A 15,069-nucleotide genomic window follows, 5' to 3' on the forward strand; every position below is an offset into this window, starting at 1 on the left:
AATAGAGAAGATGTGCTTTGCTTCTGTCAGGTATGTAGGTGCACCAAGACTTTGCTACCCAAAGTGTAGCCCTTGGGCTGGCAAGGGAGCTTGTTAGAAATACATCATTTCAGGCCCATACCTGCATTTTAATGAGATCCCCAGGGCATTCTCAGGCAGGCTAAATATTGAGCAGCCCTGCACTAAAAAATTGACAAGATTTGGAAAACTCTGGTTTAAAGTTTCTTGGATTATTAAGATTATTGAAATTTCAGATTATGACTAGAAATCTTGGCCATGCATGTAGAGATTTCCAGATACAGGTTTTTTTATTCTCTCTTTCTCTCCCTCGATGAGTCCCTCTGTCTTCACCGCTTAGCAGCAAGGTGATTTAGCAGTTGGGTGCGTTGGGGATTAGGCATATATCTGGTCATCTCAGTCCTCAAAGTATAGCCCAGAGTGGTAGTTTGTTGTTTTGTTTTGTTTTGTTTTAATGATAAAGACTAAAATTTGAAATAAGATTAGGTTCTTGAAGTTTGGGTTTGGAGAGTCAAGTGGGAAAATCTTTATAAGGAAGTGATCAACATCATTAGTAAGGAAGTATAAATTTGAACAGTGAGATACCACTACCCCTCCATGAGAATGGCTAACTTTCTAAAAGACTGATAACACCATATGTTGACAAGGTCGTGGAGCAACTGGAAATTACATTCTTATTGGTAGGAGTGTAAAATGTAGCTGTTTTGGGAAAGGTCTCATGGTTCCTTTAGAAGTTAATCATAATCTTCACGATGATCTAGGAATTCTACTCTTAGTATTTACTTAAGAGAAATGAAAGCATATGTCCTTTGAAAGACTTGTAGAAGAATGTTTGTAGCAGCTTATTCTTAATGGCCCAAATCTAGAAATAGTCCATGTGCCCGTCAACAGAAGAATGGATAAACAAAATGATAATAATCACACAGTGGAATACTACTCAGCAGTACATACTCATGCACTCAGCCACATGAATGAATCTCAGAATATACTGAGTTAAAGAAGCTTTGTGCAAAAGAGTACACATTCTTTGGTTCAATTTACAGGAAGTCGTGGAAGAGGTAAGACTAATCTCTGGTGAGAAAAATTAGCATGATGGTTTTTAGAGTTGGGAGAAATGCAGGATTGACTGGCTAGGAGCACAAAAAAACTCTTGGGTGATACTCTAGCTTGATAAGGGTTTAGGTTACATATTTATTTAGGATTTAGGTGTATAAGCTTGACAAAATTCATTAAGTTTTATACTTAAGATTTGTGCATTTCACTGTATGTAAATTTAACTGAAAACGAAACAAAATTTGCGCCCTAGTTAATGATACAAAGTATAATGATGTCTGCAGCTTAATTTGAAATGGGTATTTGGCCAGACAGACAGGGATGCATAGGTAAATAGATAGGGATACATCTGTGATAAAGGAGATTAACATACTGCTACTTGTAAAAGCTTAGGTGATGGAATTATGGGTATTTATGGAACAATTCTCAAGTTTTTGTATTTTGAAAATTTTCATAATTGTTGGGGAGAAGGTGTAGTGAATGAGAAGTAAAAAAGATTACAAAGAGTTCGGGAAGGGAATTGGATTTGTACAACTAGCCTGTTTTCACACATTTTGTTCAATTTGTATTTGTGCTATTTTAAGAGTGGTAAATATTCTTTTGATTTAAAAATGGCTTTTAATTTTTTGATCATTTTATTTCAGCTGAGAAAATTTTGTTTAGGCTAGAAATGAGATCCACTGGTCCATAACTACTTCAATGTGCCAAAGACTCTTGGAACTCACCATCATTGCTGTCTGTATCCACTTACATATATGTAAAAGATCCAGTGCTCAGTTGAGAAGGGCTGTTGTTAATATACTTTATTGGTTCACATGGGCCAGTTTACTTTGTTTTCATTGTATTCCATGTTTACATGGTATTTACATGTTCTTGCTAAAGGCGCTGTTAGTCAGTACTTGAGATTTAGCAGGAACTCTGACGTGCAGACTGCCTGAAGTGGAGGTGTTTCTCTTTCATATGGATAGCTGTTTAGCTCCACTGCAAATAATTGGGTGAAGAGTTGAACTGATTCTACATCCTCTGGCGTTTGCTGTTAGGCAGTTGGATCTTACAGCATCAGAAGACTTGTGCTCAGCTTCTATAAGGAAGGAGTACTTCTGCACTTAGAAACTATGGAAAACAGGACTGTAGGACGATGTATAGGGTCATTGTGGCCATTTCTCAAATGATGGGGGACAGGGTTTGTTTTCTTTTGTGTCTTTACCTCTGAAAGGCATGTCTTCTTTGATAATCTTAACAGTGTGTTAAGAGTTGGGAGGCAAGGATTTAAAGGATGAATGAATGAAATGTAGGTTGACACATTTAGGTCAGGGATGATTTGTTCTATATCCAGAAGCTTAATTTTTCTCATTTCTGATAAAAGTGAAATCTCTATGGACATATTTTTTTAAAAAAGCAAGTGGTAATGACTCTGAAAACAAAAGCAAGTCTCCTTTCCCTTCCAAAGTTCATAACAACATATATTTGGGTGCTTACTCTTTCTATGAGAGATTTATTCTGGAGGATTTCTAACATACACAGAAACAGAACTGTCTCATGAACCTCTGTGTGCCCAAGACCCAGATCCTACACTGTCAACTCCTGGCCACTTTTACACCCATACTCTTAGCCTCCCCTCAATTATTCTGAAGCAAATTTTGGTTGTTACTTGATGTGTCAATATTTCAGTCCGTTTCTTTGAAAGATGAGAACTCTTTTTAAAGACATAAGCTTAATCCCATGACTGTACAATAAAAAATAGTTCCTTAAATCTGTAAATATCCAGTCAGTGTTCACAGTTTGTATACCGCATTTTGTTGCTGTGTCTCTTAAAACTTAATATGTACGTGCTCTCTTCTTCCCCCTCCTTTGCAGTTTGCTTGCCTTTTTTTTTTTTTGAGAGCGCAAGAGAGCACACGTGTGTGAGACTGGAGGGGGTGCGGAGGAGGGAGCTGGTCTTTTTGTTTGTTTGTTTGTTTAAGATTTTATTTATTTATTTGACAGAGACACAGCGAGAGAGGGAACACAAGCAGGAGGAGTGGGAGAGGGAGAAGCAGGCTTCTCGCGGAGCAGGGAGCCCGATGCGGGGCTCGATCCCAGCACCCTGGGATCATGACCTGAGCCGAAGGCAACGCTTAACGACTGAACCACCCAGGTGCCCGGGAGCTGGTCTTAAGTAGGCTCCTTGCTCAGTGCATAGCCCAATGCAGGGCTTGGTCTCATGACCCTGAGATCATGACCTGTGCCAAAGTCAAGAGTCAGATGCTTAACTGACTGAGCCACCCAGGTGCCCCTGCTTACTGTATCTTCTAAATGTTATACTTTCGGTTATTTTTATTAACCTAATGAGATCTACTTATCTTCATTTTATAGATGAGGAAACTAAGCCTTTGATAAGTAATAAATTTCTCCCAGGTAACATGGTTTATGGTAGAGCCAGAATTCGAACTGATTAAAGAAATAGGTGCTTTTTACAAGCTTCCCTCTCTTCTTTACTGTTGACATTTAGGTATATTTTTCTGGATCTTTTTCCCCTAATATATGTACAGACAAATATATAGACTCTTTCCCCCTGTTTCATTCTTGTCCTCTGGTCTCAGCTTAAAAATATCTCTTCAGAGAGGTATTACCTGATGAGTCAACCTAAAGTAGCTTTTTCCTTCCCACTTCCTGTTATTCTTTGCTTTGTCCTCTTTTTCTCCTATTCCATCTTCCATGGTACTTAGCACAATGTGCAAATAACTTGATTATTTTTGTCTTCCCAATTGAGCATGAGCTCCATCCAGGCAAAGATTATGTCTGTTGATGCCTGTCAAGGCTCGCAAATATTTGTTGCGGGAATTAAGTAAGTTCTGCCCTTCATAGGAGTGCAGTATGTACAAATCTACCTCTTTGTTTTTAGGACCTCTAAGCATGCCATAGACTTGCTACAGTGTGCTTATTTAACCATTCCCTACTGAGAACATTTGGATTTTCTCCAGTTATCCTCTCTGATGTACAGCAGCTAGCATCTTGATTACATATATCCTTGCATACTTGTGCAAGTGTTTCTTTAGGTTAGATTCCCAGAAGATTCCTAGAAGTGGAATTGCTGGATTCTAAGAAGATGAGTGGCAGTTTTTAATTATGGAAAGGAGGAGATTCCTGTAAAGGTTGCAGAGGATTAGGTGATACGTAATGATAGCAAAAAAAATGGTGTAACCTGTGTCAATTCTGAAACCTAGCTAATACTAGAATAATGTAAGGAGCTTTTTTTTTTTTTTAAAGATTTTATTTATTTATTTGAGACAGAGAGAATGAGAGAGAGAGAGAGCACATGAGAGGGGGGAGGGGCAGAGGGAGAAGCAGGCTCCCCGCCGAGCAGGGAGCCCGATGCGGGACTCAATCCCGGGACTCCAGGATCATGACCTGAGCTGAAGGCAGTCGCTTAACCAACTGAGCCACCCAGGCGCCCTAATGTAAGGAGCTTTAAAAAAAAAAAAAAAATCAGCTTGATTTCCCTTTACCCCCATTCTGATAGGGCCCAGGAATCAATATGGAAAAAAAAACCCCTTAGGTTTGGGAGCAATAGCTTTAATATCTTCCTTCGTTCTGGCTCATTGTAGATATAGTCATTATACTTATTTTTGGTAAAAATGCTACTATTTGTAGAAATGTGGGGCACTGGTCTGTAGAGTATATAACATTCTAAATATGAGGGGTTTTTTTTTTTAACTTTTGAAAAATATTTTCTGAGACTATTTCCAAATTTAGATGCATTTCCTGTGACATGATTTTAAACAAAAACTTGGCACTATGCATTGTTCTACCTTGTATTAAGGTTATAGTCTGTATCTTGTCTCTTCAACTTTGAGTTACATTTTTTAGTTTACTTTTTCTTGAGCCTAACCACAAATTTAGTAATACTTGTTCCTGAAAATTCTCCAGGATCTAACACTGTTGATTACAGGTTACATACCCTTGCTTCAAGAAGTTGGTACCAGTCCATGATTATCACTGTGTTGAAATAGTTTTTGTTGTTGCAGGGAAGGCTAGGAAGACTTTCTAATACAAGCAGTGTTAAAGAAATTAACCTCTTTGATTTCATTATGATGGTGGAGTTCGCAGCAGTGACAACATGTATTGAAAAAAAAAATTGAGAGTAATTGCCTTATTATGTGTGTCCCTGTGCTCTAACGGTCATTTACCAAACATAAAATTATTTTTGTCCACTGGGAGCACCTTGCTGTAAACTACAGGATACTTTGTGTTTTGCTTTCAATAACTGATTCTTACACAGCAGGCATCTTTCTGTCCCTGGGTGGAGAGAGGCATTTTACCAATTATTCCTTCCTCCCTCTCTCAGTAGCTCTTCTGTTTTGATTTTCCCTCTGTGTGATCGTGGTGTTACTAGGTCTTTATAAGGAAGAATTTACACAATATACTCCATTTAAGAAAAGCTAAAATAAATGTTAGGTTAGCGTGTTACAACATTTAGAGCAGAATCAGATTTTAGAGACTATCTAGTACGTAACCTTTCCTTTTGTCTCTTCGTTCCTGGGTAGGTGGAAAAGGACATCTTTAAGAGGATGTACTAGCCAGCAGGATTGAGACCTCTTAAAACTGGGTCTATGAGCCATCTTTGGCACATGGGCTTAAACTTGCTGACTCTAGTCTGTAATCCTTGAGACCTTAACAACTAGAAGGAAACACTCTATTAAATGCGGTTAGTATTTTGAAGGATTATGCAAGTGATAGGAGCTAGGACAGGATTCATATTAGGGAATGAGGTGCTATTTTAGAAGTAGCTGGGCTAGATTGTATTTGTTTCTGATAAATTGATCATAGTACAGTGTTCCACAAAACAGACTTTTGGTGCAGTGATGGATACGAGATCTCTGGCTCTTTCATTGTGTCATTCTCTGTGGTCTGTGTTTTAGGCAGTAAAAACTCCATTTTCTTGGAAACAGGATTTGGATTATGAAATTATTATTATTTTTTTAATAAACATATATCTGGGGTATAGAAACCTTTGAAAATAATCAGTTTTTGAATTTTTCTGCAGTTTCTAGTAAAGAGACCACATGATTTAAAAAAAGAAAATGAGAAAATAATCTGCTAAAAATGGGTAGTGTTTTCATGTATTTTTTTTGTTGTTGTTATTTTTACCCACTGTCATCTTCTGTAGAGTTAAAATTACAACATACATAATTGTGTGAAGAATTTTTTGAGTAGGGAAATAGGTACATGATTCAAAATGTAAAAGGCCTCAGAGGGTCCTGTCCTAAAAAGGTAGATGATTTAAAGTTTTTTTTTTTAATGTATTCTCTGTAGGTAATATTTAAGCCAGTGATTACTTACTTATACAAAATTATATATGTAGATGTATTCTGTGCGCAGCATTCTGTACATGCTTTTTTGCTTAAAATCTTGACAGTAGTTCCATTTGTAATGCATAGAGCATTTTCCGTCTCAAAATCTTAAGGTTGTCTTCCTGTTTGATAATCAATTTTTAAAAATGGTGCAATAGTATTATTTTTTCCTTCTGTTTCTTTTATTAATCATGTCCTCCCTTTTTGTCTCCTTCATTTGTTTCACCAATTCGAATTTCTTCCTTTGCCCTGCTGTTAATTTTCAGTTTTGCTTTTGGTTATTCTCCCTTTGAGCAGAGTGGATCATCTCGGTGCAAAGCCGTTGTGCTACCTTTGGCTTGGTGGTTTAGTGATTGTTTGCCCAGCTGATCTTAATTTTGGAGTTGCTGTTTCCCTTATCTGCTTCTCTCCCGGTTCTAGCCTGTGTTTTGTCTTGGTTAATCAGGGTGCTGTTAAATACAAATGGTGCGCCTGCCTCCTTTTTAGTAGCCACGCCTTCCTTGCTATTCTGGGTTGTGAAACTGGCCCCTAAGGAGGAGGTACTTTGATCGTTTGTTGCCCTTGCTCTATCTATAGTTCTTAGTTTTTTCAAGGAAAGGGTCATTGATAGGAACCCTTAAGATATTCTTCTTACCTTTTTTTTTTTTCTTAAAAAAGCAAAACAAAAACTCTGGGATCTTTACCTCTCCTGTTTTTGGTATAGGTTTTTTTTTTTTTTTTTATTACAGATTTTATTGTATCTGGCAAATGGTCTTCCATGATTTAGGGTGTAGTCCATTTTTCCTCTAGTTTCATTACAAATGGGATTTTCTTATGCATTTTTTTTTTTTTTAAGATTTTATTTATTTATTTGACAGAGAGCGAGAGCAGGAGCACAAGCAGGGGGAGTGGGAGAGGGAGAAGCAGGCTTCCCGCCGAGCAGGGAGCCCGACGTGGGGCTCCATCCCAGGGCCCTGGGATCATGACCTGAGCCGAAGGCAGCCGCTTAACCAGCTGAACCATCCAGGCGCCCCAAGATTAAGTGTTTGTTGTAGGCACTTTAGTTTCTAATTTGTACTTTGTAAATGAAAATATAGTATAGAAATTATTCAGACGCTGGTGGGTCAGGTGTATTCTGTTTGCCCCTCTGTAAATGGGTCAGCTGTCAACAAATCAATAAACAAAGTGGTTGAATTGGTGTTTTGGAGTAGAACGGCATAACGGAAAATGTACTTTCCACTGGCATTCTGGAGAGCTGGATTCCACTGTTAGATATGTCCCTAAATAGATGTATGCTTTTGAGCGGTTGACTCTTTGGATGAGGATTTCCTCTTGCATAAATGAGATAATCACATCAGGTGTGGATTGACACTTAAGTTTATGGATTCTTCTTATGTAGGTTCTTAGTGCTGCTGGGCAGTCTTCCTTGCTCATAGTCTGTTCAATTTCCTGTTCTCCCATTAGGGAAACTCGTTGAAATTTCCATTTCTCTTATTTTTCTCATACATGTTAGTCACAGATTCAGTCCAGCTAGGCATGTGCGTCCTTGCTTTCATTTATCTTCTCTTGCCTTGGAGATTGATGTACCTTTCTAATCGTCTGAGGCTTATACTCTTTTTTAAAGATTTTATTTATTTGACAGAGAGAGAGACAGCGAGAGAGGGAACACAAGCAGGGGGAGTGGGAGAGGGAGAAGCAGGCTTCCCGCTGAGCAGGGAGCCTGATGTGGGGCTCGATCCCAGGACCCCGGGATCATGACCTGAGCCAAAGGCAGATGCTTAACGACTGAGCCACCCAGGCACCACTGAGGCTTATACTCTTAATTCTCTTTTTCTTCCTATAGCAAACTATACCCCACTTCCAGCCTTTTCAGTAAGATTTTCCCTTAAATACATAAACATGTTCAAGACTTATTTTTTTAGAAAGGAAAATCACACACATTCCTGCCCATGTGGGCTTTGTCAAACCTGCCTGCCCCTACTTCGTTGGCTGTCTATTCTCTGTCCTCTTTATAGTCCAGCATTTAGTATTTACTGTCCATTGAACTTAACCATAACGTTCTCCTCCTCAAATCTGATGGACACTTCTCAGTCTTGTGTGTCTGTCCTTTCTGTGACCTTTGAACTCTGCCTGTCTTATTCCTCTCAGTGTCTGCAATACCACCTTCCTGATTTTTCCACCATACTTTTTGTTTTGTTTTATACCTTCAGTGTTTATTCCTCATACTTCAGATGAGTCTTTGATTCTGCTCAACTGGATTCTTCCTTTTCTGTTTTTGATTGTGTAGATTTTATAGTTTCAGTGTTTGACTGCTATCTCTTCATTCCATCTTCCATTATCAGACCCTCATTTATCCTTAGATTTATGTGGTAGCTTAATAGTTGATCTGCCTCCATATCTGTAGATCTCAAATGCAAAATTTTGAGTTTTAGGCCCTTCATGATACAGATTGGACTTGTTTCCAGGTCCAAGTTCTTCCCAGATCTCATGTTTGAGCGCTATTAACCTACTCAGTGTTCCTCCATTGTGACTTCCTCATTCCTCTGCCCTTCTCATGTCTCTGTCTTTTTAAGCTGGCCCCTCAACCTGGTGAGGGCAAAGTTAAGTCACCTTTTCTTCTCTGTTTACAGTATCACTTTTGATACTGCTTCTCAGATCATTTAGTGCAGTTTCTGACAATTCATTTACGGAATGGTCAGTTAAACTGATTTTTTTTCAAAGAACTGTGAAAGGATTAGAATCTTCAGGATATGCTCCAGGCTTGGAATGTCATGGTTCTCTAATGTTTGACTCTTTAAAAAAGGTAAATGTATAATTCATTTTTGTTTGTTCAGCCATATTAACATAGTCCTAAAGGGCATGGACTTTAGGTCAAGTCTGTGTTTGAATGTGGCCTGGTTACTTGTTGGTCTCTTGGTGTTAGAATTTAACTAAGTTCCACCGTTTCTCTGAAGGAAGGTCATTTCCAGTACCTATTTTTTGTAAGGTTGTTGTAGAAATTAGATGAAAAGGTACTTAGCCTGGTACATGGTAAGCACAGAGTAAACATTACCCATAGTTTTTATTTTAGTTTTCCCTTTAAACCCTGCATCTTTCTACTAAATACTGTTTTCTAGTGTTAAAATACATAATTTGAAAATACTACTTTTATGTGTTGTACAACATTCAGTATTCCATCATGACGTTGGATTGGTTTTGATGCCCCTAAATTGAAATAAACGCCTAGCTGACATTGTTTCCTGTCTCTCAGCACCTCTCAGCCCCTTGCTCTTAGGGAAGCTGCTGGAAGGTCTTTCATTCCTGTTTTAAAGGTAGTCTTGTTTGAAGAATAAGAATGCCAAGGACTTGTTTGAAGTCCTTGGCATTCTTATTTATGCAAAAATGACTTCTTATGTAAACAAGGGTGACTTCTATGCTATTTTATTGTGGCATTGTTTAATACTACCACTGGGGTGTTTAACTTACCATACTTGCTCCTAAGTCTAGACTTTTTTTGGATCTAGGATATGGAGTTGTTCACATTTGCAGTTCTGGATGCCATTGCTTGCAGTCTGAAAGTCCATATGCCGTATCTTGTTGCATGCAGGCTACTTAATTTTGTAATACTTCCCTTATCTTATTTATAAAGTAGGAATAGTAAAATGGTTTATAAGGCTCATTGGCACCTTTATATTTTGCTTAATAGAATCGGAGGAGTAAACGTGTTATGCAGTTGTGTTTATTACTGTTGTGATTAAACTCCAGTTTCAGAATCTGAAGCCAAAGCAAGTCTCCTTTGGAGGATCATATCTAAATAGAGGGCATAAGAAATGGGGGTGGCGGAGACAGTGGATAAATTCACTTTCAGTGTCAGTTCTGGAAGCTGAAAACCTTTCTGCAGACACCGTGTGTGGATATAAGTGTTAGCTTTTTTAATGTTACCATCTTTACTGTGAAATACTGCAGTTTTTTTTCGGTTTTCAGTGTTGTCTCTCAAATAGGTAATAGTGATTACATGAATAAACACATTAGGTTCACTTTGGGGCTATTCATGACTCCATTTTGCATTACTAAATTTGAGATTTGCTTTCCAGTCTATCAAATGCCCTTCATGTGATAAAAATTCTGCATAAATACTAACCTCTGTGGTATTCCTTTCATACTTGACCATTTGATTAGGAAGAACTACCACATCCTAAAGTTAATTTTTGCCATCTGTTTCTCTTGGTGTTGTGAGTTTTACACTAAATGAATGGTTGAATTTTTTTTAAGTTTTTTTTCCCTAACCTTAACCTCTCTTCTGTGATTTTTGAAATACAAAATTAGAAGCAAAATCAGTTTCCAAAATGACTGCAGTTGAAGTTTCTTTGAAAGAATATCCTTTTTATAAAATTTTAAGGATGAATTTTTAAATGTAGGTTAATATGCAGTTCTGTTTTTCTTGAAAAGGTTCTGTTTGCCTGAAAACTAAGCACTTATTTGTTTTATCTATCTATCTATCTATCTATCTATCTATCTATCTATCTATCTATCTATCTATCTATCATCTATCTATCTAAGAAAGCACAAGCAGGGAGAGTGGCAGGCAGAGCTAGTAATAGGCTCCCTGCTGAGCAGGGAGCTCGGTGCCGGCCAGGACCTTGGGATCATGACTTGAGCCGAAGGCAGACACTTAACCGACTGAGCCACCCAGGTGTCCCAGAACTAAATACTTTTTCACATAAAATTCAAATGCTGTTTCACCTGAACAGTGAGTAAGTTTGTTGGACACTTAGCTGTGAACACAGTCACGAGATTTAGTCTTCAACATACCCATTAGTGTTTTTATGCTTCTCCTATTGAGTTCAAAGTCCTATATGCCATCTATTTTATTTTAGTTCTTTAGAAATTAATATCAGAAGTTTTCTGTGAAAAAGGCTTGGTGATTATTTTCACAGAAATGAAGGTGATAGAAGAGTAGTATGTTTCAGGACTTGATAGGGTTACTAATAGGCTGGACTTAAAACTTCTGGTTTCAACATGAAGATGGAATCTTTTGAGTTCATATTCATTTCAGGTTATTAAAACAAATTCTAGCAATATAATTTTTTAAAAAATTTTATTATGTTAGTCACCATACAATACATCATTGGTTTTTGATGTGGTGATCCACAATCCATTGTTTTCGTATAATACCCAGTGCTCCATGCAGTACGTGCCCTCCTTAAAACCCGTCACCGGGCTAACCAATGCCCCCTGCCCCCTCCCCTCTAAAACCCTGTTTGTTTCTCAGAGTCCATAGTCTCTCATGGTTCATCTCTCCCTCCAATTCTGCCCCCCCATTTTCCCCTTCCTTCTCCTAATGTCCTCCATGCTATTCCTTATGTTCCACAAGTAAGTGAAACCATATGATAATTGACTTTCTCTGCTTGACTTACTTCACTTAGCATAATCTCCTCCAGTCCCATCCATGTTGATGTAAAAGTTGGGTATTCATCCTTTCTGATGGCTGAGTAATATTCCATTGTATATATGGACCACATCTTCTTTATCCATTCATCTGTTGAAGGGCATCTCAGCTCTTCCCACAGTTTGGCTATTGCGGACATTGCTGCTGTGAACATTGGGGTGCATATGGCCCTTCTTTTCACTACATCTGTGTCTTTGGGTCTTTGTGCAATTGCTGGGTCATAGGGTAGCTCTTTTTAAATTTTTGAGGAACCTCCACACTGTTTTCCAAAGTGGCTGTACCAACTTGCATTCCCACCAACAGTGTAAGAGGGTTCCCCTTTCTCCACAACCTCTCCAACATGTGTTGTTTCTTTCCCTGTCCATTTTTGCCATTCTAACTGGTGTAAGGTGGTATCTCAATGTGGTTTTGATTTGGATTTCCCTGATGGCTAATGATGATGAACATTTTTTCATGTGTCTGTTAGCCATTTGTATGTCTTCTTCAGAGAAGTGTCTTTTCATATCTTCTGCCCACTTTTTAACTTGATTATTTGTTTTTTGGGTGTTGAGTTTGAGAAGTTCTTTATAGATCTTGGATACCAGCCCTTTATCTGTAGTGTCATTTGCAAATATCTTCTCCCATTCTGTGGGTTAGCAATATAATTTTTATATTGGTGTAACTCGTGTGTGTTTTAAAATTTAATTAGTAAAATACATTAGGCATAAGTAATTGGTTAAGACAGTACTGAATATTCATATAATAAGAAAAAATCGTTGCTCGGTGAAAACTTTTGGGCTCTTACCTGGAGCCAGAGAGGAGTTAAATTTGGTTGAAGTTGAGGTGGTGGTGATCTCCAGAAGGGTTAGATCTCAGTATCAGGATTCAGAGACTTGAACTTTTTTGGTTTTGTCTGTAATGTAAAGAGTTGAACTTGGTCTTCCTGGAGGGTCCCTTCCAGCTTTGGATTTATTGGTAACTTGGCAGAGGGGGCGGTCCTGTATGTATCCTATGTTAATCTTATATTTACTTTTTGGGGTTTAAACTCCACAAAGTTTAATAGAGCCTGGCCTCCTTCCTTAAAGATCAATTTAGGCCGTACCTGGCTAGCTCAGTTGGTGGAGCATGCAACTCCTGATCTTGTGGTTGTGAGTTCAAGTCCCATGTTGGGTGTAGAGATTACTTAAAAATAAAATCTTTAAAAAAAAAAAAAAAATCAACTTATGCTTTAAAAACAAGTAGCACTTTGGTAAATAAGTGTCGTCTTACTTGCCACCCTTTCTCTCGTAAATCTCAAGAATTACCCATGAGCAGGCCGTGGGCTGATAATGGTACTGGTGGACAAGCTCTGAAGATGTTGGGGGTGTTATTTAGATTACTTTGGTAACTATAGGTCAGAATAACCAGTGTGACTTAGACTCCTTTGAATGACTTAACACCCCATGACAGGCAGTATGCATTTAGTAACAGGAAATAGGCAGGTGAGATCTACCAAACTTGTTTAATAAGTCTTTGCGTTTCAGAGTGAAAGCAGCAGTATCACGCTGCTCTCCTGTGTATCCATGCTGTTTAGGGTCCAAGTGAAATGGCATTGTGATGTTTGAATTGGTAAAGCTTTTTGGGTGATTCTGAGATAGAACGGCTTTTATTTAATTCTCTAATAGGGAGCAGTTGTTCTCGGGTGCAGTGCAGTAGGAGAGCTCTTGTAAAATGTCTCCAGTTTCTGCCCCCCCAGAATCGGAATCTCTGAGGGCAGAAGCCAGGCATTCATATTTTGACAAAGCTTCCCAGGTTATATTGTGAAGTTCATCCTTAATTAAAAACACTATTTATTGTGTTTATAGCAAAATTCACTTTGAATCTATATTGCCAGAAATGTAAGACTCAACTGGACAGTGGTTTTTATGGTGAAGTCTCCCTCAGTATGTTGTTTTGCCACCAGTATTCTTTTATTCTGAATAAGCGTTGATAGTAATAACAGAAATAATTAACATGTACCGCACCTTTGCAATACCAGAGGCACTCTGTTACGTGGTTTGCATGGATTTCTCATTTAATCCTTCCAACTGCTCTAGGAGGTAAGTTCTTTATCCACATTTGGTAGACAGAAGCACAGAGAACAAGTTGTGTGGAGTCAGAATTCAAACTCAGCCAGAGGCAGTGTAACTCCAGAGCCCTGCATTTCTAACTCCACTGCTAGAGTGACCTACCTTATGGCTTACAAAAGGTAAATAATAAAAATAACTCCTTTCATCGCAGACTTCAGACCCTAGGTCCTATTTCCCAACAGCAGGCAGTGTTTCGTTTTGTTTTTTTTTTAAGATTTTATTTATTTATTTATTTGACAGAGAGAGTACAAGCGGGGGATGGATGGGGGGGAGCAGCAGGCAGAGGGAGAGGGAGAAGCAGGCTCCCTGCTGAGCAGGAAGCCCACTATGGGACTCCATCCCAGGACCGAGATCATGACCTGAGCCGAAGGCAGATGCTTAACTGACTGAGCCATCCAGGCGCCCTCAATGGCAGGCAGTATTAACAGAGTGTTTTATGATTCCTTCCATCAGTTTACAATGTGTAGACAATATATAAGGATACATACTTGACCTTTTAAATATACGTACACACAGCTGGGAGTTTTATACTGTTTACCCTCTAACATATCTTGGGGGAGATCTTTCCATATCGGTACATGTAAATTTAATTTTTCTCTTTCTCAGTGTTTTCATGCTATTTCCTGTTTTTTCTTTCTAAAATTGATGGTAATTACATTAGTATGAACTTTCTCACCAGAGTTTGTTTAGTATATTAATTGATGATGTGGGCACATGTGACAGAAACAGTCCTTTTCTACTGATTTGGGTCAACCTGTAACTCAAAAGAAAACATGCTTCCTGTTACAGGCAGGCCATGGAATCTCTTAAAACAAAATCTAGGAATAGATTTAGTCATGATTAATTTGCATTCTCTTTAGCATCAGTTCCTGTAATGTCACATTCGTTCTCTTGCCTCCCAGTAAATAGAATTAAAGAACTCTACTTGGAGTTTGACTCGAGGCTTAAGAAAAATTGTGAAGATTTGACTTATACAAATTGTGATTCTTTCTCTGATAGTTATAGTGGCCTCTTTATCAGTTGAACCGATTTTCTTTGAGTATCAGCATTTTTTCTGCATAATAATTAAATTTCTTACAGAAAGTTCACATTTATGATTAAGAACCGTGTTTTGAGCTAAATTGTTATACTTAGGAATTATTCTCACAATTTCTAGCAATTCTTTGAAATA

The 15,069-nt window shown here is 38.2% G+C and overlaps 1 protein-coding gene across 9 annotated transcripts in view; it reads left to right on the forward strand.

Moving 5' to 3' along the window:
* TRIP12 (thyroid hormone receptor interactor 12) overlaps window positions 1–15,069 on the forward strand; it is a 140,624-nt gene that overhangs the window by 21,778 nt on the left and 103,777 nt on the right. The window lies entirely within an intron of this gene.

Source organism: Mirounga leonina, unplaced genomic scaffold, assembly GCF_011800145.1.
Source record: "Mirounga leonina isolate KUSES-001 unplaced genomic scaffold, KU_Mleo_1.0 Mir_151, whole genome shotgun sequence".
NCBI classification, from domain to species: Eukaryota; Metazoa; Chordata; class Mammalia; order Carnivora; family Phocidae; genus Mirounga; species Mirounga leonina.